This window comes from Ochotona princeps, chromosome 6 (genome assembly GCF_030435755.1).
Source record: "Ochotona princeps isolate mOchPri1 chromosome 6, mOchPri1.hap1, whole genome shotgun sequence".
In the NCBI taxonomy this organism is placed as follows: domain Eukaryota; kingdom Metazoa; phylum Chordata; class Mammalia; order Lagomorpha; family Ochotonidae; genus Ochotona; species Ochotona princeps.
Window position 1 is genome coordinate 77,347,097 of NC_080837.1, and position 24,735 is coordinate 77,371,831.

Below are 24,735 nucleotides of genomic sequence, written 5' to 3' on the forward strand. Positions count from 1 at the left end.
ATAAAATGTGTTTTAAGGCCAAAGAGAATCTTGTCCATTCAATAATAAATAGTGCAATTTTTATGCAATAATCATTTGATTTTTCTAATACTTTCTTTAAGTCCTTAGAAACATATAAAGGGTTAGGGACTTAACACAATAGAAAAAACAATAAACTTAAAAATCATCAGTATCTTATACTGAAGACTAATATGATCCACAACAAAATAACTTACCTATTTGGAATAAGACTTGATAACAACCCCAAGCGAAGTCTGCTCAGTGAGACACCCTTTTAATGTGATAAATAAATACAGTTTGCTCATCTAGGCAGTTAGTTCTGTTACCATTGACAACATCTTACCTATACAACAGCTCAATTATTAAACAATAGTTTGATGATCAAAATTCACAGTAAGAACTCATCTCAATTTCCCACCAATCTTACATCCCTTGCTGATGAACTTCACCAATTCCTAAATAGTTTCTTATATTCAAGCACTTCAGTCCAGACTCCCAAATCCCTTACTTTTCACATTGAAATGCCATTAAATCCTGCAAAGGTGGTGTTTTCCCTTGCTGCAAAAAGTTTAATAAACTCATCTTTGCTTGATAATAGCTCTTTCTGGTGGTCTTTTGAGGGAAAAGACCAGCAACAATGTGCTGGTAAAACCTAAGAATAATTCCAATGAAGCATGATTAAATCAAGGGTGCATGATATTTCCAAAAATTTTAAGTGATCTTAGAGTATCAGTTTATGAACATTATCAACAAATCAAAATCAAGAACAACTGGAAGGGTAAAATTAAAACTATAAACATTTGCAATGTATTTAATACATATTTTGAAAAAAAATCTGAAAAATAATGAGAAACATTGAGATGACTCTTACCCCTGAAACAAAACTACCACATACAGAAAAATAAATGAGAATATAAGTTGAAAGAAAAGAACTCCATCATAAAGTGAAAATATTAACAGTAATTAAAATTATTACAAAAAAACATACCTTCTTCTTGGATATGGAGACTGATTAAAAAACATCCTCCCCTAAAATCAATTTATTAAAGTTGATGAAATTGCAATCCAAACTGCAATTTCTTCAATGAGTAGACACATGAGACAGGAGGCAGCAGAAGAGACACGCAGATCCACAGAACAAAAATGGAGCCAGTCACAAATGAGAATACAGTATATGCACAAGATGGCATTACAGATAAATGGGCAATTATTGGCAAATAATCGCAAGTAATGCAGGTAACTTGGCAACTTTAAGATTTCAAAGCAAAAGTTTTCTCATGGTTTTAGAGTTTGAATTAAATAAACACAAAAGAACTACAAGTCAACATAGGTGAAGGGTTTTTATGGACTCAGTATATACCTTTCAAAAAAGGACATGAAACTCAGAAGCCGTAGAAGCAAACATGATTATACTTGGACATATTACAATCATACATATTCTTATAATAAAACCAAAGTTAAAAAGTATGTAAAAATATCTGTAATGCTTGACAGTCCAGAGGTTTTTTCCATAAGAATAAATGAGCTCTTTGAAATCACAAAGATACTTCCCACATTCCCAAGGTTGGACATAAAAGAGGAAATTAAAAAATACAGATGATTAATAAACATGAAAAATGATTAAAATTAAAAACAAAAAATACAATTTAAGACAATAGTTTGGGTGATCATATTGGCAAAGATCATAAATGCTTATAAAATTCACTTTCTGTGAGTTTATGAGAAAACCGGCAATGCCATTAATTGCCATTTGAAGATAAAGCTGTCAATCATAATTTTAATGGAAATCTTGCAATGATTTTCAAAATTGGCAATGTCGATATCCTTAATCCCATCATTTTGACTTATATATAATTTGTTACGTAAAATGCAATTTTTGGTAAGTGGGATGTTCACTGCAGAAATTTGGTATTAACATAATATCTATGAATATTTTTTATCTAAGCAGTCATGCAGTCCTTTAACAAACAACACAGACATGTATGCATCATTGAAATATAAAAAGGTCAATGAAAAGATTTCTAATGAAAAAGGCAATTTGTACAAAATATGCTACAATATGGCCCCATCTTCAAACCCCTTTCCCAAAATAGCTGTGTGTTTTTGCATATATATATGTATGCATATATATATATATATATACTAGGTTTTTCTTATTTTTAGAGAAAAGCTATGGGGATAGATTTGGAAGAAAGGAAGATACCAAATTTGTATATTATTTAAATATGCTTGAGCTTTTACAAAAGCATACACCTTCTTTTAATATTTTCTATATTTTTTAAGAATACCATGTGGCATAGCAAAAATTATAAATGTGTATTTGTGGGAGCATTCAGAGATTCCACCATTTTGAGCTTCTTGTGTTATATTATTTCCTCTACTGAGGCTCCTGGGATTGACTCAAGTGGCAGCAAGGGAAACAGTCACCATGCCCAAATTAAAGTCTCATCGATGACATCCCAACATGAGCATTTCTCAGTTAAGCATGTCTTATCTGCAGGAAGGTATCCATTGCCAGAAGAAAGAGGAGTCTCCATGCAAAGGAAGACTGAATCATAGCTTTGGTGATGCTGGTGGTAGAATTAATTGTACCAGTTGCAATATATCGGCCTCATCTTTGTGGTCATTACCTGTAAGGACACATTGGTAAAAATTGTTAAAGGTAAGAAACACATTCCGTAAGCAGTCAGAGGACTACAAATTCATTGTTTACTTCTTCCCCCATTGAGAAAACAGGGAGAAGGGCACGTTCACAGCAGTTACATCCATGCTGTGGCTAGAAGAAATATGACTTCAAATTATCTAGCATCAATTAATGTTGTTTGACTTTTGCCGAGATGAAATGTGTATGAATATCTCCAAAAGCCTCATATCTTATCTTTGTGTCTGCTTCTCCCCTTACATATCACAGCTTCCGAAACCTCTATATCACTCATCTATCCAATCCATTAAATTTTATACAAAACTATTTGTCAACTTTCTCATCTGATCATTATGGAAACTCTACTATGTCTACTAACAGTTGTCTAGTGATACAATGGATCCAATGATCAGAGAGTGGTTTGTTGGATAAGAGGGAAAAAGCAAAAGAGATTCTTTTAGATTACTGAAAAAAAACGTACAATAGAGGTTGTATTAAAAAAAAAAAACTGTCTCCCTAAAAACATTATGTAATCTGACCTTTGGAGACTAATCTTCACCATAGTTTTTTTTTTTTTGAGAAACCAAAAACTATCATAGCCAAGCCTTACCTTCAGATGATGGTAGTTGGGCAGACGGTAGTCAAAGAGACTCTTCAATTGCTCTTGTTTCAGGAATTTCCTGAAAATCATACATTCCTAGAAGAGTTCCCAGGAAGTCATCTTCTGAGGTGGAGAAAAAAAGTTAGAAACATCATTTCCAGCGAAACATTTGCTATTCTTTCAAACTGGTTTTGTTTGGAAATAACACTTAGTGCAACTCTGCCGCTGTAATTAGCTGCTTTGCATGCGACATCAGAGCCCTTCCCGCAGCGCATTTCCAAAATCAAGGAATGCTCTAAATCCCCTGGGAAAGTGTGTATCCTTACGTAGAAATTCATTTTACTGATTATTTGTCCACATTATTTCAAAAACAATTTTATTTACAAGTATATTTTCAATAGAAGTTTGAAAAACTATTTTATGATAGGCAATGCTTATCTTGTACATAAAAGTACTTTTCTGAAAAACAGCTGGCCGTAAGACATTAAAAGTCCAGTAAATGATCCATTTATATAAATGAAAGGCTGAGACTTAGTTTTGGAATGGGGTTATTCATTAAAAATCACCCTCTCCTTTCCCTTCCTTCCTATTTAAGAAAAACTGTTAAGATCACATAGCTGTTATTCTCCACTACTATACCTGCACTCATCTGGCTCTTGAAAGTATTTTCAATGCTACTTAGTTGCAAACAAATGTCACCAATTGTAAGAACAAGATCTATGATCTCCCATCCATCATAAGCCTTTACAAGTTCAGTTTCCAACCTAATGTATGTGCAAAACTGTAAGAGTGTCTATGAGATCACAGGTGGCTAGGAAATAAATTTGCCACTGGCTAGGAAATAAATTTCCATTATTTGGAACTAATATCTGACAGTTAAGGCAAGAGCATGCAAGCCCTCTGGGATCTTTTATCACCTGACAGGGTAACATGAATACTTTTGGTAACATGAATACTTTTTGCTTTTCCTTCATTGTGATTTAACCACTAATATATCTTAAAATATTAGATTTATATAAACATATAACATTTCAATTTTGATAAAGAAAAGCCAAAAATAATGACAATTTAAAATGCATTTGTCTTCCACCTTCTTAGAGTGTGTAAGGAAGATGTTAAGTATAAACTATCAAGATTCTAACAGTTAACTTACAGACAGCAGACTCAAATCTGCATTAGACATTAGCAAATACTACAAAGAATTACGATGGGATCCAAGAGCAATCCTGACAGCCACTTAACAGGAGGTCATATGCACAGAGTTTGGGGGGGGACCCCAGAGCGAAGCAGGAGGACAGGAGAAGGCTTGCATCCCAACCCTGGAGACTCCCGGATCCTCACCCAGGACTATCAGTATGGGCACCAAGGACTATATCCCAATGGCCAAGGAGACCATGGGGAACTGGAGTGCTCTTGTAGAACAAGAACTCTGAGGTCGTCTATTCCTTATCGGATTTCCCACACGGGATGGAAGAAGCCCAGATCTTCCTTACATGATCTAATGTCATCGGAACAACAGCCAGGAGCCCTGAGCGGTCCACAGAAACAGGAGAACAGTAAACTTTTTTGGGGACTCCGGAGGGGAGCTTTCTCTGGTCCTAACTTAGTTCCAACTTTGGATCTCCATTCTCTCTTGCAATGACCATCAGGGTCGCTCCAGAGCCCCCTCAAAATTAGATCACATAAAGACCAATTAGGAAAACTTAGAACTAGACAGGAAACAGTTAACTTGGAGTCCCATATACCTTACTAGGTAGGACACAAAGATTAGTTACTCCTCACTAAGGTATTGAAGATTTCTCTGCACAACCCTCCTAAAACTGTTCCGCTCCATAATTGTTAACATATAGTATATTTGAATTATAAGCCTGTTTGGACTATCCTAAAATTCACGAGGTTCAGCAAAAATCACGCTTGAATACTATAAACTGATAAATATAAAATGAAAATAGACACGAGACAGATGAATAGTACCCTATAACCATTTAAAAGTGCATGGCAGCCGGTTCTACATAAACTAGAATTGAGATGTCAATGAAGTAGTCACAGGATGTGGTTAAGAACGTGCATTTTTTAAAAAGGTTGGTCACTCAATACCATGTCAATTAACTTCATGATGCTGTAAATTGTTGTTGATGTTGTGTTGTGGCTTTTCATTGGAGGGGATGATATTCTGCCATCTCTACTTTCAGACCAGAGATGGTCTCCCAATGAAGCTGCTGAATTTATCTGGACAGTAAGATGCTGGACTTTCTGCATGGTTCATCACCACAATAGAGGAATCATGACTGGGCATGAGCTGTACTACTGTAACAATATGGAGAAATCCAATATGGCAGGAGGGCTTTTTGTAGTGGTTGGGGGCATCCCAGAGCCTATGAAACTGTGTGATAAAATGAAATAAAAAAATGCATTTGTCTTTGAACATAATAAAAGATCATTAATATTTAATTTTCTTGCTAACATTTCAATAGCTAATAATTTTCATAAAATGCCAATTAAAAATTATATTTTCAAACATATTCCTCCAACAACCTTAGCTATGTCAACAATAAGCAATTTGTACATGTTTTTATTCAAACATATGTCTATCAAATATTGATATTCATATAGTAGATTTACATAGTTTGCACCAAATAGGAAATTTGGTGATGATGGAATTGCTTTATAACCCAACAATTTCCAATATAGTAGTCTTTTTTTGCCACATAGGAACATTTAGTATGTAAAAATGAGATTAGTGTGACTTGCAGTTTGAATATTCACTGTTTTGTTTTCACTAATCTATATTTATATTTAAACAGTGACTTGTGTCTGATGTCTATGAGACTTGATAATTGAGCTCTAGATGTTACAAAATAATAAATATTACAAGCACTTGCAGTACACTGACACGCAAGATAGTTATATTTTGAAAACACCAATTAACTTCACAAAGCATACAGGAATTTCAATAAATTTATGAAATTGAATTTTTAAATTTTTTTGCTAAAGGAATGTAGAACTGAAATTTATAAAAGAAAGGGTTTGGTTTGTGATTAAATTTAGAAACTTGAAATTGCTTGTAACTCTCTAGGTGAAAATTTTATCATTTTGTTATGAATAGAGACAGCTCTAGATGGACTGCACAATGTTAAGTATCTTCTCAAACTATTATCTCAGAATTCCTCAACTGTACAAGGATAGTTCATGAGTCTTAATACAAGTAATGGCATAGCAAATAGCTTTCACTACTGTAGATAATCTTTTTTTCTGTGAAACTATGACTAAAGTATAATTCAAACCGTAATACAACTGCTCCTTTTCCTTGTTCATATTGCTTCCAAACACACACACACACACACACACTACCATATACCATCCTTTGACTGAGCTGTAATACACCATGTTTTTTGCTGAACAAGTGTTTAGAAGTCTTTAGTTACCAGGCTAGTGGCACATCACTGTGCATGCATAATTCTCTGGTCTCAGAGTAAATTTGGTTCTGAAAATTCCCACCAAAAATATATGGATATGGACCTTGACAACCTAAGTTTTCTGAAAAGTTCTAATAGGAAATTAGCATATAAAATAAATTTAAAAAGATAATTTTTCCCAAATGGGAGAAGAAATAACACAACTCTCTAAAAATTACTCTATAAAACATGATGTTGCTGAGGATACTATTAGTTACAACTCATTATAAAAAATCTATATGGTAGAAATATTAATTTCTCTCTACATAAAATGTTGCTTCTCAAACCATTTTCATTATCATTGGTATAATAGAAATTTTAATCATTTTTCCTCAGATTTCAGTTCTCTCCCCATTGATAAGACAGACTACATATCTGCTTATATACTATAGCTGCTTTGAAAACTATCAGCCATTGAAATATTTTGGATTTTCATTATTATTCTCAAAGAATCAACTTTCATCTCACAGAGATCACCTAAATTATGCTGAAAATATATGGTATACAGTAACTTTATGTGTTAATAGAAAAATAGATTTCATATATTTCATATTTTTCATAGGTAAAATAACTTGAGACAAATAATCATATGGGTGAAGAATGCATAGATGATGTTACAGCTTATCACAAATTATTTCCATCAGGAGAGATTCCCATTCCCTTTGCTTTGATTAAACATGCTTTACTTGGACAACACACTTTCAATAATTACATGAGGCAAAGAATGCAAATAAAGACTGTATTATTTGTAGGTCATGCTGTGTGTTTTGGAGAGACATAACACATGTCCAGAGAGCACAAAGAGGAGGTCAGGGACCTTGGAAAGCAGGGCAGGAAGAATGAAGGCGAGAAGCAGAAATGAGAAGAATGGGGAGGGACCAGGAGAGTATTAGGGGTAAGAAAAATAGGGAAGAATGTAGGATCTAGGGTATTAGCTACACGGGCTTTCTTATTCTTTTACATTAAAATTGTCTTCTTTTGCACAAAAGTATCTGTTTTGGAGCTCTGTGTGGCACAGTGATTAAACTACTTGAAACTGCATCCACTATGGGCACTGGGTTCAAGTCCTGGCTGTTCAACTCCTGATCCATCGCCCTGATAATATGTCTGGGAAAGCAGCAGCAGATGAATCAAATGCTTGGGTCACTGCATTCATTTGGGAAATTAAGATGGAATTTCTGATTTCTAATCTCCTTATGACCTAGCCCTGTCCCTTTGTAGAATGAACCAGCAGATGGAAGATCTCTCTCTCCCTGTCTCACACTCTCTTTGTAACTCTGTGTTTCAAAGAAAGAAAGAAAGAAAGAAAGAAAGAATCTCATTTATTCTATAAAGTGAGCAGGTATTTTATATACTATTTATATAGAATATCCTAGTGTTTTTATCATTTACTGTAATCTTCACATGGCTGACTTATGTCTGCCACTTCCTTATTTTCTGCAAATGTACATCTTTTTTTTGTACTTTTTTACTGGTCGTTTTGTTTTATACTATTTTAATTTATTAGTGTTACTTTAATGTTTTGGACTGTAGTGGTGTAGTATTTATAAAATACATTTAAGTTAGCATAACCTATTTAATATTTTCAATAACTTTGTCAGTGCTGTTTACATAGCTTGAAATTCATTTCAGAGAAATGATACTGTCACTCATTTTGTCTGTATCTCCAAAAGATCAATGACTGAAACCATCATAAATGCAGAAGCTTTTATATACTTGAGCTAGGTGACAGACATTAAACATGTAAGAATACTGTTACTGCTATATACAGTGACTACACTACTAAGAGAGACCAGGAGAGAGACAAAATGCAGACTCCTATTACAGACTAACACAGACAAATTTCATTATTACTCAGATGTTACAACTCCTTCCAAATAATATAATTTTCTGATATTCAGAACAAAGTGTTCACTGTGACTATTTCTCTGACTCTGAAGAATGCATGGTAGGACTGATGTAATGCATCAGGTGAAACAACTGGCTAAAATGTAAGCATCCCATATCAGAGTGCTGGTTCGAGTCCTGACTGTTCTGCATTGAACCTAGCTTCCTGTTAATGGACCTAGAAAGGCAGCAGAGGATGGTCCAAGTACTTTGGTTCCAAAATGGAATCCACGACTCCTGGTTTTGGCCTGGTCAATTCTTAGATGTTACAGCCATTCAGGGGGCAAACCAGCAGATAAAACATGTCTCTGTTTCCCCGATCCCAACCTTTCTCATTCTTTTAAATGAATAAATAATATTCTAAAATACATATAGAAACCAGGACTGAGGCAAGATGTCAGCATACATTGCAACAGGTTTTAACTGATGGAGAATCATTATCCAGGGCAAATCACAGAGGTCAGATTCATAAAACTTAACAGAAGACAGGCTGAACACAGAGTGGTACATGGAAACCCTTGGACATGGGGAAGCAGAGGAGACAACAGAGCAGTGTTGCAGAGACCAGATAGCCCATCAGGAGCAAGTGAGTGGTGATCTGAGCTCCACCTGCAGCCAGAGATCACGCAGCAGTTGGGTAGGAAAGGGAGTTCATTAAGAGCTTAGGAAATAAATACAGGAAAAGAAATGCCTGTCGTGTTGATTTGTTTTATCTGATCATGAGCAGAGACAGGGTTGCAGACTCCAAGAGGTGGTAGAGGTATAGGGTCGATCTAGCATCCCAGACCCCCACCAGTGCCACATTGGGCACCATTTTGTGTAGTGAAGCAAAGGCTGAGTGATTGCAGGGACAGTCAAAAGTAGGCTCATTTATGATTCAGTGCATTGCACTGACCCCTCTGGGAAGGTAGTGCCAAATTAGCATACTGCAGATTCCACTCATGATGTATCTAGTGGCCCACAGACCTAATGCCCAGTAGCCCCAGAACTCCACTAGAGGACATCAGGAGCCATTTTGTGTAGTGTGACAAAGACTGTGGGACTGGTGGGTCAGCAGTAAGCACTGCATGTGCTAAGCTGGGTGCAAAACTATTTCAGGCTCATTGCATTACACTGGTCCCACAGGAAAAACAGTATCAATGTAGTACCCAGCAGGCTACAACCAAGATAGGTCCAGGTGGCCCTCAGACCTCATGGCCAGCAGGTTTCAGCAAGATTAGCATTACCAACAATTTAGTTATTTAGGACACGCACTGTCTCCATAGTCCTAGACACTGCTTGAACCGGAAGTGGGTGAAAGGCTATATAGACAATGGTGCAGACACAGCACAGGATTACAGGAGGTGGCTTGTGGTGAGCCAGGATCTGGGGCTATGGAGGGGTTCTGGTGGAAGCCTAACACAAAATCCTAGGTCTGAAACTTGCTAGAGGGAGTGGCACAAGTGACTACAAACGAAAAACCAGGTAGCATACTCATTCAACCAATAAAACTGGCCTATAGACGTGTGGGAAACACAGCTTAGAAACCTTCCCTTAGAAGACCCTGCTAACCAGAAGTACAATGACACAAGAGCACAATAAGAGCCAAAAGCACAATAAATATCACTGAAGATTCCTCTGCAAAGGAGCAAAAGCCTCCACCAATCTCAGAGTTCATTGAGGAAGACATCAAGAAAACCAGGGATAAAGAATTAAAAAAAAAACTTATAAAGCTTCTTATTAACAACTGAGAAGCATATACTGGAGTTTAAGGAATTTAAAGAATATGCCACACATAAAATAGCAATATGGAAACAAAATCCAGCTGAATTATTAGAAATGAAGAACCCAATGAAGCAAATCAAAACTCAGGGGAAAGCCTCAACAGTAGAATGAATGAAGCTGAAGAGAAATATCAGAATTTGAAGACATTTCTTGTCACAATGGTGAAACAATCAAAAGCTGGAAACAGAGCTGAGTCAAGCAAAAAGTATTCAAGAACTAAGAGACATTATTAAAAGGCTAAATATAAGAGTTATAGGACTTCCAAAAGGCACAGAAAGAGAAGCTGGCAGGGATGTGAGGAGAAAGGTACCCTCTTTCACTGCTGGTGGGAGTGTAGACTAATACAACTATGGATGCCAGTTTAGATAGTGCTAACAGAACTCCAAATAAACCTGTTTTATGACTCAGCCATCCAATTGCTGTAAATATATCCAAAGGAAATGAAATCTGCACATGAGAAACAGATCTGTTATCCTATATTCACAGAAGCACAATCTATAATAGTAAAGAAACAGAAACAGCCCAGATGCCTGTCCAAAGAGGAGTGGATAAAGAAACTGGTACATCTACTCCATGGAATACTATTCAGCCATTGAAAGGAATGTTGTTCTACCATTTTGCAACCAAATGGGCCTAATTAGAGACCATCATGCTCAGTGAAGCAAATTAATCCTGAAAGGACAAATATCATATGTTCTCTCTGATACAAGGCAATCTTCATGTAAAATACAAGATCAATAGCCCTTTCAATGTTGCTTTCCCTGCAATTCATGGGTCTTGACATTTTCATTTTTATTTTCATTTCTTCAAAGTAGTTTCTTTTATTAAATTCTTCACTGACTATTTGGTCATACAGTAACATTATTTTGTGCAGGAAATCTTCATGGACATATTGGTCAGACTGGTCATATATTCTTATGTTATTTAACCTCATGGCATTGTAAATTTTTTAACTTCATTCCTGTTGTTGGTTTTGTTTTATGGCTTTTCATTTAAGGAAATGTATAGTAGCTGTGTAAAGGACAATCATAATCAGATCTGAAGATACAATGCAGTATGTATTTCTACTTCCAAATCTAAGAAGGACTCCCAATGAAGCTGCTATATATATCTTGACAATAGGATCCTAGAATATCTACAGTTGTCTGTACCCACAATGTCAGGATACACTTAAACAGCAGAATGATGTACTTAGGACTGCTTATGAAGGACTATATTATTGCAATTATAAAAGGGAAATCAGTTGGGAGTGAGGGAGTTTAGGGAGGGGGTAAGGGAAATCCCAGAGCATATGGAATTGCATCACAAAATTAGAAAGTTATACATATATTATATATATTTAATTATATATAAGCATATATACCAGTTAAATATATAACTCTTTGTATATTACATATATAATCTAGAAATATATAATATATAAACATTATATAACTATATATAATATATAAATAATACATATATAATGTAACATAATGTAACATATGTAATGTACATATATAATGTTATGTACATTATGCACATTATGTACATTATATACATTATGTACATTATATGCATTTCTGGTATATATACATTATATACATATATGTATATATGTACATTATATACATTTTCTGGTATATATATGATGTAACATTATATATATATATGTGTGTGTATATATATATATATACCAGGGAATATTTTAAATAGACAATGGAATGGTAGAATTGCTCATTATACTTTTCTTCATTTAGTCTTTCTTTTTGTATAGGAAACTAATTTTTTTGGTCCATGTAGACCTGAAACAATGGAATTAACATGTGGGATACATATGTCTATTCACTGTATATCTCCCTTGAAAATGTACTAATTTATGACTATATTCAGATATTTGTAGTATTATTCAAAGGCCTTTGCTGATCTCCCATATTATAAATGTCTTTTTTATTTATAAATTTTTTTTATCTCCCATATTTATAAATGTCTTTTTTATTTATAAATGTTTTTTTATTGTTGTTATTAAAGCAATTTAATTCTAGGTTACTTAAACAATAAAAATAGCCCAGGAAAACGTATTAATTAAAATTGGAAGTTACCTTGGAAGTATTTTTTTATCTTTTTCAGAGAAAGAATCTGGTGCAAGTAACAAAAATAGCATTGTTTTATTATTATTATGAGGTGAGAATTCCAAACAACAAAATGTCTCTTTCACCACAACTTTAATCTACAAAGAACAGAAGAAATTAGGAAGTTGAGTAACAAATTTTTCTCAGCTCATATAAGGAATCTACCAGATATCAATTGAACCATCAGTACAACACAAACAAAACAATTTGTTGGAACATACTAGTCTAGAAATAATTTTTATAAATATTGATCTTAAAGTTTCCTCAGCACTATAACTACAACTACTATAAAACCATTCACTATAATTAGGAACGTTTTCAAAAATGCACTGGAAGTAGTGAGAAATATAAATGAGGGCAAAAAATCCATGCAAAATAAGAATTAAAATATTAATAATTTCCCATAGAAAAATATTGAATTCAAAACTTTTCTATTCTTCAATTGTTATAATGCAAAGTTCTGTAAAACCATGCTTAACCACTATATAATGCAAAGATTAACTTGTGGCTTAATTTTCTCCCCAAAATAGTTTATCAACTTGTGACTGTTAATACTAAACAAGATGTAACTGCATAGAAACTTTGATGTTAAGTTTGTACTCAGCTGTTATATACATGATGAATGTTAATGTTGATCCTTCAAGAAAAAAACTTACATATTGGCTTGCATTTTAGGCCAAGTTATGTTTTTGATAAATATCACTTATATTGACTGTAATTGTTGATTTGACTGAGTTACAATCGTCATATTACTATCATTTTCTATTAAATATTTCTGAAGAACGCAATAAAAAATTGAACAAAGAAACCTTGAAAAAAAGGATTTTGATGGCTATTTCATTGATTCTAGCTAGCACGGGCATTTTAACAATAATATTTTTCTTAATCCATGAACAAGAAATCTCTCTCCATCCTTCTGTTGCCTTTCATTGGTGTTTAACTATCTTCAATCATTTGTATGCTTTAATTTGTTCCTAAAAATTTTGAAGCTACTATGAATGACATTTCTTTCTTGATTTCCCATAAAAAGATAATTATCGGCATTAAAAATAAATAAAATATTGAATTCAGCATTTGGTTTAAAGCTAGCCCTCAAGTCTACATAAAATTGCTCACTCATCTGATGAGAAAAAGTGATTGGTTGGAAAGGAAGACAAAAGATGATGTGAGGTTTCCATATGTAGTACACATATTTTGATTTATTCATAGTGCTACATTTGTGTAATATAGAGAAAAACCCACAACTCTTGGATTTGACTATAGAAACCCAATAAAGAGACCAAAACTCACTGGGAAGATTCCAGAAACTCAGCTAAAAATGTAAATAACACATTTGTAAGTACTTGTTCTCCAGGATGTTTGTTACAAAGTCTATATATGCTGATTGTCAACCACTGAAAGTTATAATTTCACTTCAAAATCAGATATGCACAGATTTGAAAGCCAGTTTCTCAAATATATTAAACCAAGTTAGCTTTCCAATACCACAGTCCTTGCTAAGAACAAATTGTACTCTTCATTTTTCCTTAGTGCTAGATCTCATTTTCACAAAAGTTATTGTGTAAACTTTTTTCCAGTATTTTTCAACAAGATCAATTATTATGGTTGTCTCAGATAAATAACTGTTTTTAAAATGGCACCCTGTTTGTGTCAGAAAAGTGAAAGAAGCTGGACACCTAAGATTAGGTTTCTCTGGAATCCACTGATTTACCCTATTCAGTGGCAGATGATGCTAATTTGCATTGGAGACTCAGAAATGGTCCTCTAGGACAGTGTATCCTAGAGTATTAAATAAGCTCTATCAAAGACAAACTCAGAATTCCCACTCCCTCATAAGGATGAAATGGCAGAAATAATTTTGATCTTTTCCAGTAGACTATATCTCAATATGGATAAGTTAACTCTCATGTGTAGTACAGAAATTTGCTGTTTTTGACCTTGTGAGAATAAGCATGGAAAAATGAGAAACATCCAAGTAAATATGTACATCAGAATGAGAACAGCATGCAGTCATATATTTGCATGTTAAATTAGCTAATGCATTATTCTCCTAGCGTATTATCCCAACATTTATCACTATATTACCCTCAAGCCTCCTTTAGAGAAAAACAGCATTGTTTTTTTTGCCATATCAATTTACTGTGCAACAAGACTATCTAAATACATTTACTGTTTCAGGAAAATGTTAACACAGTAACTATTCCTTCATAACAATACATCTTTATTTCTGCACATTCAATACCAGAATTACTTTTTTTCCAAAGATGACCCCACTGCATTATGGAGGATAAGTCACAAAAATCTGTTAGGGGGTTAAAAAAGTACTTGTCTAAATGTAACTCAAAGCACTTGAGCTCGGAAACAGCAATCTGCAGAAGCTGTACAGAATCAGGTCACCTAGGTTATACAACACCTGATTCCTGCCACAGCGCTCACAGCAATGCAGGCAGGATGCACAGTTACACTGAGTATGCACACACTAGTAAGGGGGAGGAGCAGGCAGAACAGAAAAGATAGACACCCAGCCCTCTCACTATGAGTCACTCAACTCTGAATGATGCTCACCAGGCCACAGTCCTTAGGATTCTGTGATATTTAGGCAAGCAAAGTTGATGCAGATTCAAATATCTCTCTGTCACACCATTGAGTAATAATCTCTCCATTCTCTATGTCTCACTCCATTTTGAGGAGCTGCCACGGAGAATGAGAAAGCATAGAAATTATTGGAAAAGAACATATAGCAACCTCAGATAACTTACAAGGCATTTTAAAAATTACTTCTTGATTTTTTTTTTTTTCTGAAAGGCAGAGAGGAGAGGAAGAGAACAGGAGAAGGAGAGAAAGAGAGAGAGAAATATCACATTTGTTGGCTTACACTCCCAAGACTACAACAGTAGAACACTGGTACAGAAATGGGACATGGATATCCTATGAGAATCCTTGATTAAAGCCTCACAATATCTGCTAACGGACTCTACTGTATAATACCAATGAAGTCCCTGCATACTTATAACCAATAATAAAAGTACCCAGGGTAAATTATGAAAACTCTTGTTACCTCAAGCGTGCGTCATTGTGTTTGTGTTCTTGAGGAGGCTAATAGTGACAAAATCAGCTCCTCATTGGGATTGCAACAAGAAATCCATGCTTTTCCAATATCAGTTTGAATCTACTGACACCAGGGGGAGAAACAGATGTTTAGAAATAAAATTCTCCAAGTTGTATGCTCACTGATCAGAGTTATAATTAATCACACCACTAATCATCTGTATAAAAAATAAAAAAATACATGAATGCTATGGAACAAGAATGTGTTGACTCTTTTGTAAGACCTGCTCATATTCCCAGATGCTTCTCCTTTAACACCACGCATTAAAACTAAAATCTCCCTGTTAGCACACAGGGGATTCATAGAAGAGGTAGTAATATTAGTCCATAAGAATTACATGCAATTTCAGAAATTGGAATTTTACAATATCATAATTACAAGAATTCTCCTTGTTATATTTCAAAAGGAAGGAATAAACTCATGTGTTTTTGCCCTTTATCCACATAAATACGTAGGATTAAATACAGACATTCTTAAGTATGCATGGTGATTTCTTCCACAACCCTCCAAGAATAACAGAATCCATGGATGCTTAAGTTCCTTTTATAAAACAGTATTACTTCATATACATAAATATGATATGTTTACAAGTCCATTTGTCAATTATGATCAAGACTGTCATCTTTCAAGGAGAGATTAAATTCATCCATATACATGCCAGTTTGTGGTACAGTACCTGTGAGATTCCTGGTTTCTCAATGTAACTGTACCTAAAGGATACTAATTTTATTACACAACCAGGAAGTCTGATATTATTTAAAATATTTAAAAATGCACAAAATCTTAGTTTCAGTAGCTTGCCATATTATTCATGCCGAATGCTGCTTGCATGAGCCAACCCTTCAGAAATCCAATTGCATCTATGATTGCTTTAACAAATACTAAAAAAGTTGATTTACTAAACTGCACATTACCCCAAAAAGTGTTTCATTTTTGTCATTGTCACATAAGGGAGTTGGTACAAGCAACAAAGTCAGCATTTCAACTGTCCAATGGTTATATTACATTGAATTTCATAATATCCAATATATGAATTATATAGAGGAAGTATAAAAAGTCATGAAACAAAATCTTGTTAGTGAACTCTTTATTTACTAGCAGCTATAAAATTCATATATAAGACATTTTTGGCACCATTCATATAATGAAAACAATTGTACCCACATACTTGATCACAATAATATTTTCTAAAATGTCATTCTCAGAGATTCTGTGGTATATTTATTTCAAAATCATTTATTAAAATTTAAATATAGGGCCTGGTAATATCGCTCACTGGCTAAAATTCTGGCCTTGCAAGTGTCAAGATCCCAGATGGGACTGGACTCTGTCTTGAATGCACGAGTTTTCACCCGGCTCCTTGCTTGTGGCCTAGGAAAGCAATAGAGGATGGCCCAAAGCCCAGGGACCCTGTGCCTCCTGGCTTTAGATTAGCTCATTTCAGGCCATTGTGACCACTTGGGGAATAACCAGGGCACAGAAGATCTTTGTCTCTCCTCTCTAAATCTCCCTTTCTTATAAAAATAAATAAAATCTTAAAAATAAATAAATAAAATGACAATATATCTTTCAACATAGTAGAAACTCATAGAGGATATATGAGAAATGTCAATAAAATCCATTTCAAAATGCAATAATTTGAAATATAACTACTGCATATCTAGAAGTCATATACAATAAAATGTATAGTTAATGCTCACATATATGAAAAAATTGACTATTTGATTTATGAAAAAAAATTTTGAATTACTATTCTAATCACAGTGCCTATGTTGGGAACTGACTTAAATGTGAAGATTCCACAGATTATAATTATTGAATTTCCCTGCAATTTTGTCACCTAACAGACAATGGGAAATAAAAATTCATGATATGGCATTGAATTTTGACCACATTTTTACTCCCCAAAAAACTCATCATTAACCAATACACTCTGATAGCTTAGTCAAGCATGTTGCTGCCCCAATGGTAGGCACAATAATTCATAGTGTGTCTCATTATTCATCTTGTTCCCTCAAATTCTGTTTACTAGGAGTGTACAAATGACAACAGCAAAGAATTAACACGTTTCCATTTTTGCTAATAAGATAGCTGTAGAGAGCTGTGCATTTCTTCTCATAGATACACTCAGAAACTTTGAAAACCCAGACCCTCTGTATACTACCACTGACTACCAGAACTCCCTCCATATGTCTGCCTCATATAGTCCCAAATGCTTTGGTCACTCTCATTTTGTTCAGATTCCAATGAGATTATTTCTTTAAGTCACCAGTGGCCCAAGTACATGTACACAAAGGACATAAGGCTCAGCCAGTGGCAGAGTATAAGCACTTGGATTTCTGTCACCATGAATCTCACTGACTCATAGTAATCAGTCTTGCAGATCAATATTGCAGTCAATGCCATCTGTTGTCACTGGAGCATAATGATTGCCTGAGAGGACTTCCAGTATTTCGGAACAACTCCTTACCTTATTTTGACTAATCCCACTGTCCATCATGGATGGGAGGCAGAATAATTTTCAAAACTTCCCTTCAGATCATGACACAAAAGAAGTAATACATTCATCCAAATGAAATTCCAGTTTTGAGTCCAGGTTGACCTTAGAAGGGTGTGTTTAAAGGAATATGAGATATATGTGTGTTCAGTTTCCAAACTTTCACAAAGTAGAAACATTCACTCAACCCACCCACAAAATGTATTAATTTATGCCTCCTTTAGTTTGTTCCGCATGTTATCCAAAGTGGCAAAAAAAAAATCTTACTTAGCAAACTGGTATCTCAGATTACCAGATTAACCATGCCTAATACTGTTCATATGAACCAACTGAATGTAAAACCACACTGTTGATAATTTTAGAAATAATGGATCAAGGGACGGCATTTTGTCACAGTGGGTTATTGGAGTGCTGATTCGAGTCCTAGATGCTCTGCTTATGATCCAGCATCTTGCCAATGTACCTAGGAAAGCAGGTGTAGACAGTCCAATACTTGGGCCATGCTACCTGTGTGGGTAACTTGAATAGGGTTTCAGGCTTGCGACTTGGACTCAGTTTGTGTCATACGGCCATCTGGTGAATGAACTAGTGGATGGAAGTTATTTCAATATCATACCTACTCTGAGTTTCTTCCTCTCTGACACTGTCTTTCAAACAAATTTTAAAAGTGTTTAAAAACAGCTTGAAAATAAACTTACTAAAGATTGGCTGTTACCTCAGGAATGTGTCATTTTGTTTCCTCTTGGGGGGGGGGGGAAGGGATGGTATAAATGAAAAAAATCATCAATGTGATGCTTTGGTAATAACTGTTCATCACATTCATTAAAGGAGAGAGAGGATATTAAGGACATGGTGAAACATGATTTTTCTTTTGTTAAAATTTATTTTGTCTATTTGAAAAAAGGGGTTGAAGAGAGAAAAGAAAGATAGAAAGGGAGAGGGAGAATGAGAGAGCTCTCCCAAATGACTGCAATGGTCAGGGCTGGACCAGGCTGAAGCCAAGAGTCTGCAACTCAGTTCAGCTAACCCATGTGAATACAGAGACCCAACACCTTGGGCCATCCTCAGATACTTTCCCAAGTACATTAGCAAAGAAACAGATCAGAAGTGAAGCTTCTTGCATTTGAATTGGTACCCATATGAAATGCCAGAATTGCAGCAGTTAAACCTTTTGTGCCACAATGCCAGTCCCTTAAACACAATTTTTCCAATGGACTATTTAATTAACTGGTTAAATTAATTCACATGAGATATTTATTGACAAAACCGTATGACAAAACTAGTGCTTTAGAATCTTTGATCACAATACTATGAAAATACTGTTTAATAAGTTGATGTCAAAGTTTCCACAGCACATCAACTTCAAAATCATTCATTAAAATGAGAATGGCTCTTTAAACAAGTGGGAATCCATTGAGGATATAGGAAAGTGGCCAAAAAGATGTTTTATAAATTGGAAATGTAGTCAAATCTATAAGTATTTGAGGCAGCATGTAATTGGATCCAACACTGCTGTATACAGGAAAATAACCAACCTGCAAAATTGAGACAAAACTTAAAAAGAAAAACAACTGTTACAGTCCTCGAAATAGGGTTGGCAATCAATTTAAAATGTATAAGCTTTGACAGACAGTACCTATCCTCATATTTCATCTCTTTAATAGAAAACGAAAAGTAACCATATTATATCTTTGAATTTTGACTATCTCTTCATCCTCAAAACACACAGCCTGTTAGTAGAAGTTTGTGGCAACTCAAATGTGTTAATAGTTCCAGGTGGTACAATTTCCTATATATCCCACTATTTGTCTTCTGGTTCTCCAGGGTCTAGTTATTAAATATATTAATGCTACTTACCAAGTGTTCAAAAATTTCTATGTCATCTCAAAACTGAGTATATAGGCTTCTGCACAATTACTTTGCTCTAACATATGCAAGTAGTTTTACAAAAGCTCATGCCTGTTAGGAACTAGTTGCTGGTAAAACTGAACTTGTTTCACATTTCTACCCAGCCATGGCTACTATGCTGGACCTCAGATCACAGAAGTGGTTTGGTCACTCATTTTGTTCATATTCAAAAATGATTCAGTTTTAAAAACTCATCATTGATCCAGCACTTTTGTAAATGGAGACTAGAACCTGAGCTTTGTGTCAGATCCTATCACTTTGAGACTCCATGTCTCACACTATTCAATCATGGGAGATCATTCTCACAGTCAATGACCAAGCCCATCATTGTCAGGTATAGCCAGAGTCTCACTGTTACTGGGATATTACGATTAGAACTAAGAAGAATGTCAATAGTCTCAGGACAAAATGCTTACCACGTTGAGAATTCTCACTGGCTCTGGATTTCTTGATGTCAGATGCATTCATTATTCTGTCCGTCATGTAACTTCTCAAGGTGAAAAAAAATCTTTCATACAATACTTGTGATTATAGCATGTGAACTGTGAGAATGAAGCAATGATGAGACAAGTGTGTAACTACAATATTTCCTATATAAATGGCCTTGGGATCCCACACCATAGGCCTTCTTGCCTGCACAACATTCCTTGCACTGTGGTTCTCCTCTTATATTGATGAGGCTATTGACTGGACAACATCTGCTGAGAGACATGGACAATAGGTATGTGCTATCTGATGCTACTGGCATTTTTCACTTTCATTGGTTACTCTCTGTTCCCGAATTTACAGTGTTATGTAGATTTAGAGCTGACTTAGTGCAAAGCCTAGGCACCTGAGTATCTCATTCTACTGAAAAACCTTTACCATCTTGAATAACACCAAAAGGAAATCACTACATGTTCAGCACTATCAGATAAATCAAATCATCGAAATAGCATTATATCACCTCAATAATTAGATTACCATTGAAGCAATCTAAGGAAGCAGGAGAGGATAGTCATGTTAAACCACAACAGTATAATATAATATAATATAATATAATATAATATAATATAATATAATATTTCAGAGTCCCTTTATCTAATTGGGAAAATGTGCAGGATACAATAAAAAGTCACTCATTAGACAAGGACCAATAAAATCACATATAAAAAAGATCATTAATGATGATCTTAAAATTAATGACATATAACTGACAGAGATTTTAAATATGATAGAAGTGGTTAGGAAGCATCTACAAAATCTTTTAAAACATTAAAAAAGCAGAAATTTTCAGCTATGTAGTAAATATTGTAAAAAGGAATCAAACGGGTATAATAAAGCTGAGTTATTAAATGTTAGAAATAAAAATCTTATTTATACCTTCAATAGTTTAATGGAAATGACAAAGAAATGTTAACCTAATTTAGCATATTGTGAGTAAATTTAGCAAATCCGCAGAGGAGAGAAAATATTTTGTAAAAATAGCATAGCCTCAGTGGTATATGTGTGACATGTACAGAGTTGAATTTATGTATATTAAATAGTTCCTTACTGGAAGAAATTTTAATAATTCAAAGACAGTCAACCCATCCATTGATAAGACAGTAAGAATAAATATCTGGTAGTTTGGCTTCACTATCACATGAAATCAATGCAACATTCTGACCTTCCAGCAACTGAACAGAGTAAAATTAACAATAATTTAGTGCAGTTGAATTTGAACATATTAGTATCTCTGTAAAATGTGATAGAGAAAAAATATATGCTGATAAAACGTACAATATGGGCATTTGCTACAGTAGTTAGGAAGTCACTTGAGCATATTTATTGGCTTTATTTTCTGTCCTACATTTCCATAAATAATCTTCATAAATGGTATGTTACTTCAGGAAATAGAGAAGAATGAACCCTCTTGGGGCGTTGGACGTAGTTCCTATATTACATGCCCAGTGATGTCTGTTTGCAGTCTACAAGTTAATTTGCGTATCTTCCCATCCCCAAACTGCTTTATGAGCACGTCTAAGAAGATCACACAATTCAGGAAATTGCAATGTTGGCACATTTGTCTAATAATAATAATTAAAAAAACAGGAATGGGGCAAGGAGGTTGAATAATGGGAATGATGTAAGAGTTAAACTGGAGGAGTAAATACTTAGTATCATACAGCATAGTGATATGAGTATAGCTCAAAATAATCTATTATGTCTTTTATGGACAAATAGAAGTGTCTCTAAAGCTTTAATCATAACGAATGCCAAAGAAGGGGATTATTCTGATTTGATTGGCATGCACATTGTACACATGTACTGAAATGCCACACTGTAGTTCATAAATATGTACTATTTCTGACAGCTAAGGAAAGAGATGGTAGAACAGGAGGAAACTATCAAAGAGAGCATTGTTTGTTTAAATTTACTCACTTTAAGTTGCAGTCATTGGGATATACTCTGAGTACCCATCAACAGACAAATGCAATTAAAATGCAGCATACTGACATAAGGAAAATTTTATTTAACTGAAAAAATAAGGAAATAGTATCATAATCACGCTGCCTAATTTATGAACCTCAAGAATTTATGCTTAGAGGAATAAACTGGGTACCTAAACACAAATGTTTCATGATTTCAGGTATGTGTAGCCTAGAGCCACCAAACTCAAGAAAGATGCAATGTAGAATGGCTATAATCAGGGACTGGTAATATCCTGAACTCTCCTGACACTTTGCCAGCAAGAAGGCTGACACCAGATGTGCCACCATGACCTTGTAAACCCAGAACCTATGCCAAATTCAGTGTATTTTCTTTTTTTTTCTTAACAAGTCTGTGATATTGCCATTAGTTGTAGAAAAAAAAAATATGACTACCATGCTCCTTCTTTGCCATCCAAGGGGCCTCTGTGTACCAATGAAAAATAAGATTATAATTGCCACCTTGGCAAGACCCAATGATTTCCCGCATTGCCAACTCAGAAGCACTTACATTATAGACCATCACAAAATATAGGCACTGTGGGCCGTGAAAATAGACATTACGGGGGCTTGAAATATATTTGGCCAAGAGTCTTCCTGTAACTGTCCTAGGTGATATAAATATCACAACATCACATCAGGGGAAAAATTATAAGGCTATCCATCAACAGCTCAATAAACCTATGGATAAAACAGAAGATAGCAGTGGACAAGGAAATATTTATGCCTGTTAGGATGTCAATTTCTTATAAGCAAAAATCACAAATCATGGAAAATCTGATTACAGAATACTGCCTTGGAGACCAAAAAACATCACTGACTCCAGAAACATCAATACACTGCAATCTCTATATCCTAAATTCAGTACCCACCATCTGCCACATGTTTAGGTCATCATAGCAGCTTGGCATTAAAATAATCCATGCTGTCCTTCCAAAGCTTGCCCTCAGGAATCCAAATGAGTGTCAACCATCCTAACAATGGACATTGCCAAAGTGTCATCATTGCTAAGTGTATTGCATTTTCCCATGTGAAGGCTGAATGGAATAAGAAGATTGTCAATACTTGGATCCTTGTGATATCTCCAACAAAAGAGGGACATGTCTTTCTCTAGTGGATGATGAATTGGATGGATGTGATTTAAGGTTAAACATGGCCAAGCAATTGTATTGCACTGAATGAGTTTTGCCAAGCCATATTCACTCACCCTGACTCTTAGAGACTGTTACATGTATAAGCTCTGGGGCTTTCAAAGGGAAATCACCCAGCCAAGCTATTCAGGAAGTCTGGAATTCTTTAATATTTACTCATGCCCTGCACTCAATGTAGGCAATAGTGTATCCTATACCAACACTTCAGGAACAACTAAGTTGAACAATGACTAGCAGCCTATCTCAATCTCTCTCTTCTCTTTTGGACCAATATGCAGGACCTCAGTTTGGTAAGGATGGTATACAGTTTTCGCTAATTTCATTTAGCTTTCCAATAAATCATATTTTAATGTCACCATCAATTCACTTGTTATCCCTGGAAAAGAAGATCATGGAATGTTTGCTGGAGTAGAAGCTTACAACCATCATGAGTACGCCATGAGTCTCCAAAAGAATCCATACTGCAGGTATTAATGAATTCAGTGGCATCTTCAGGAACATCAGGGTGTGTAGATCTTTCCTCAAGGCTACCAGCATGATCTGCATGGTTGAAGTGCCTGGAAAGTGCACAGATCAGGATGAGCATCATCCATGGCCACATGCACACAGGAGCTAATATCCATTCTACCCCGCCACCTATCTAGCACCCATTTCAAATATGTTCTAGCTACAGCATATGTATCAGACATAGAGTAGAATTTAGACATGATTATCACAGATTCAATAATCCAGGCTTACAAAACTGATTGGGGCAGACGTTAGATGCCTACAAAGACTGAGACAATAGTTTTAACTGTATTATTGCATTTAGAATCATATATAAAGCACATGACAATTAGCCCCAAGAGTGTTAATCAGCCATTTAAATCACCTTATCTTCTCATCACAATGTATCTGAAAGGTCACCACAATGATTTTGACCCAAAGCCAAGAATCAATCACCTCTCTGACTCTCACATTCCCTCTTGGTATCCCAGGAAACACCTATATGATATTGTGCAATGGACCACAGCCACCTATCCGGTGAAGTCCAATATGATTGCCACACCAGATAATTGTAATGACTAAGTCACTAGCACTTGTTCCAGCCAGTGACAAATACAGAATGGGTAGTTTGAATGGGTACAATCTCAGGGCCTGGTATGTGCTATACCAAGGGAC

At 35.0% G+C, this 24,735-nt stretch overlaps 1 long non-coding RNA gene, 1 other non-coding gene and 1 pseudogene across 3 annotated transcripts; all 3 read right to left on the reverse strand.

Annotated features, from left to right (window-relative positions):
• Positions 1–3,247: 3,247 nt before the first annotated feature.
• Positions 3,248–20,501, reverse strand: LOC105942463 (uncharacterized). 2 transcript variants are annotated; one of them, XR_009245561.1, is made up of 3 exons: positions 20,390–20,501; positions 18,039–18,170; positions 3,248–3,365 (listed from the first exon to the last, which is right to left on the reverse strand). It is a non-coding gene; the product is annotated as an uncharacterized LOC105942463 (long non-coding RNA). The 2 variants fall into 2 exon arrangements; XR_009245560.1 differs by lacking the exon at positions 20,390–20,501 and adding an exon at positions 19,923–20,349.
• LOC118759350 (small nucleolar RNA SNORD116) lies at positions 20,094–20,177 on the reverse strand (annotated as a pseudogene).
• A 3,350-nt stretch (positions 20,502–23,851) lies between the features above and the next one.
• On the reverse strand, positions 23,852–23,939 carry LOC118759348 (small nucleolar RNA SNORD116). Its single transcript, XR_004996140.2, has one exon. It is a non-coding gene; the product is annotated as a small nucleolar RNA SNORD116 (small nucleolar RNA).
• Positions 23,940–24,735: the final 796 nt, after the last annotated feature.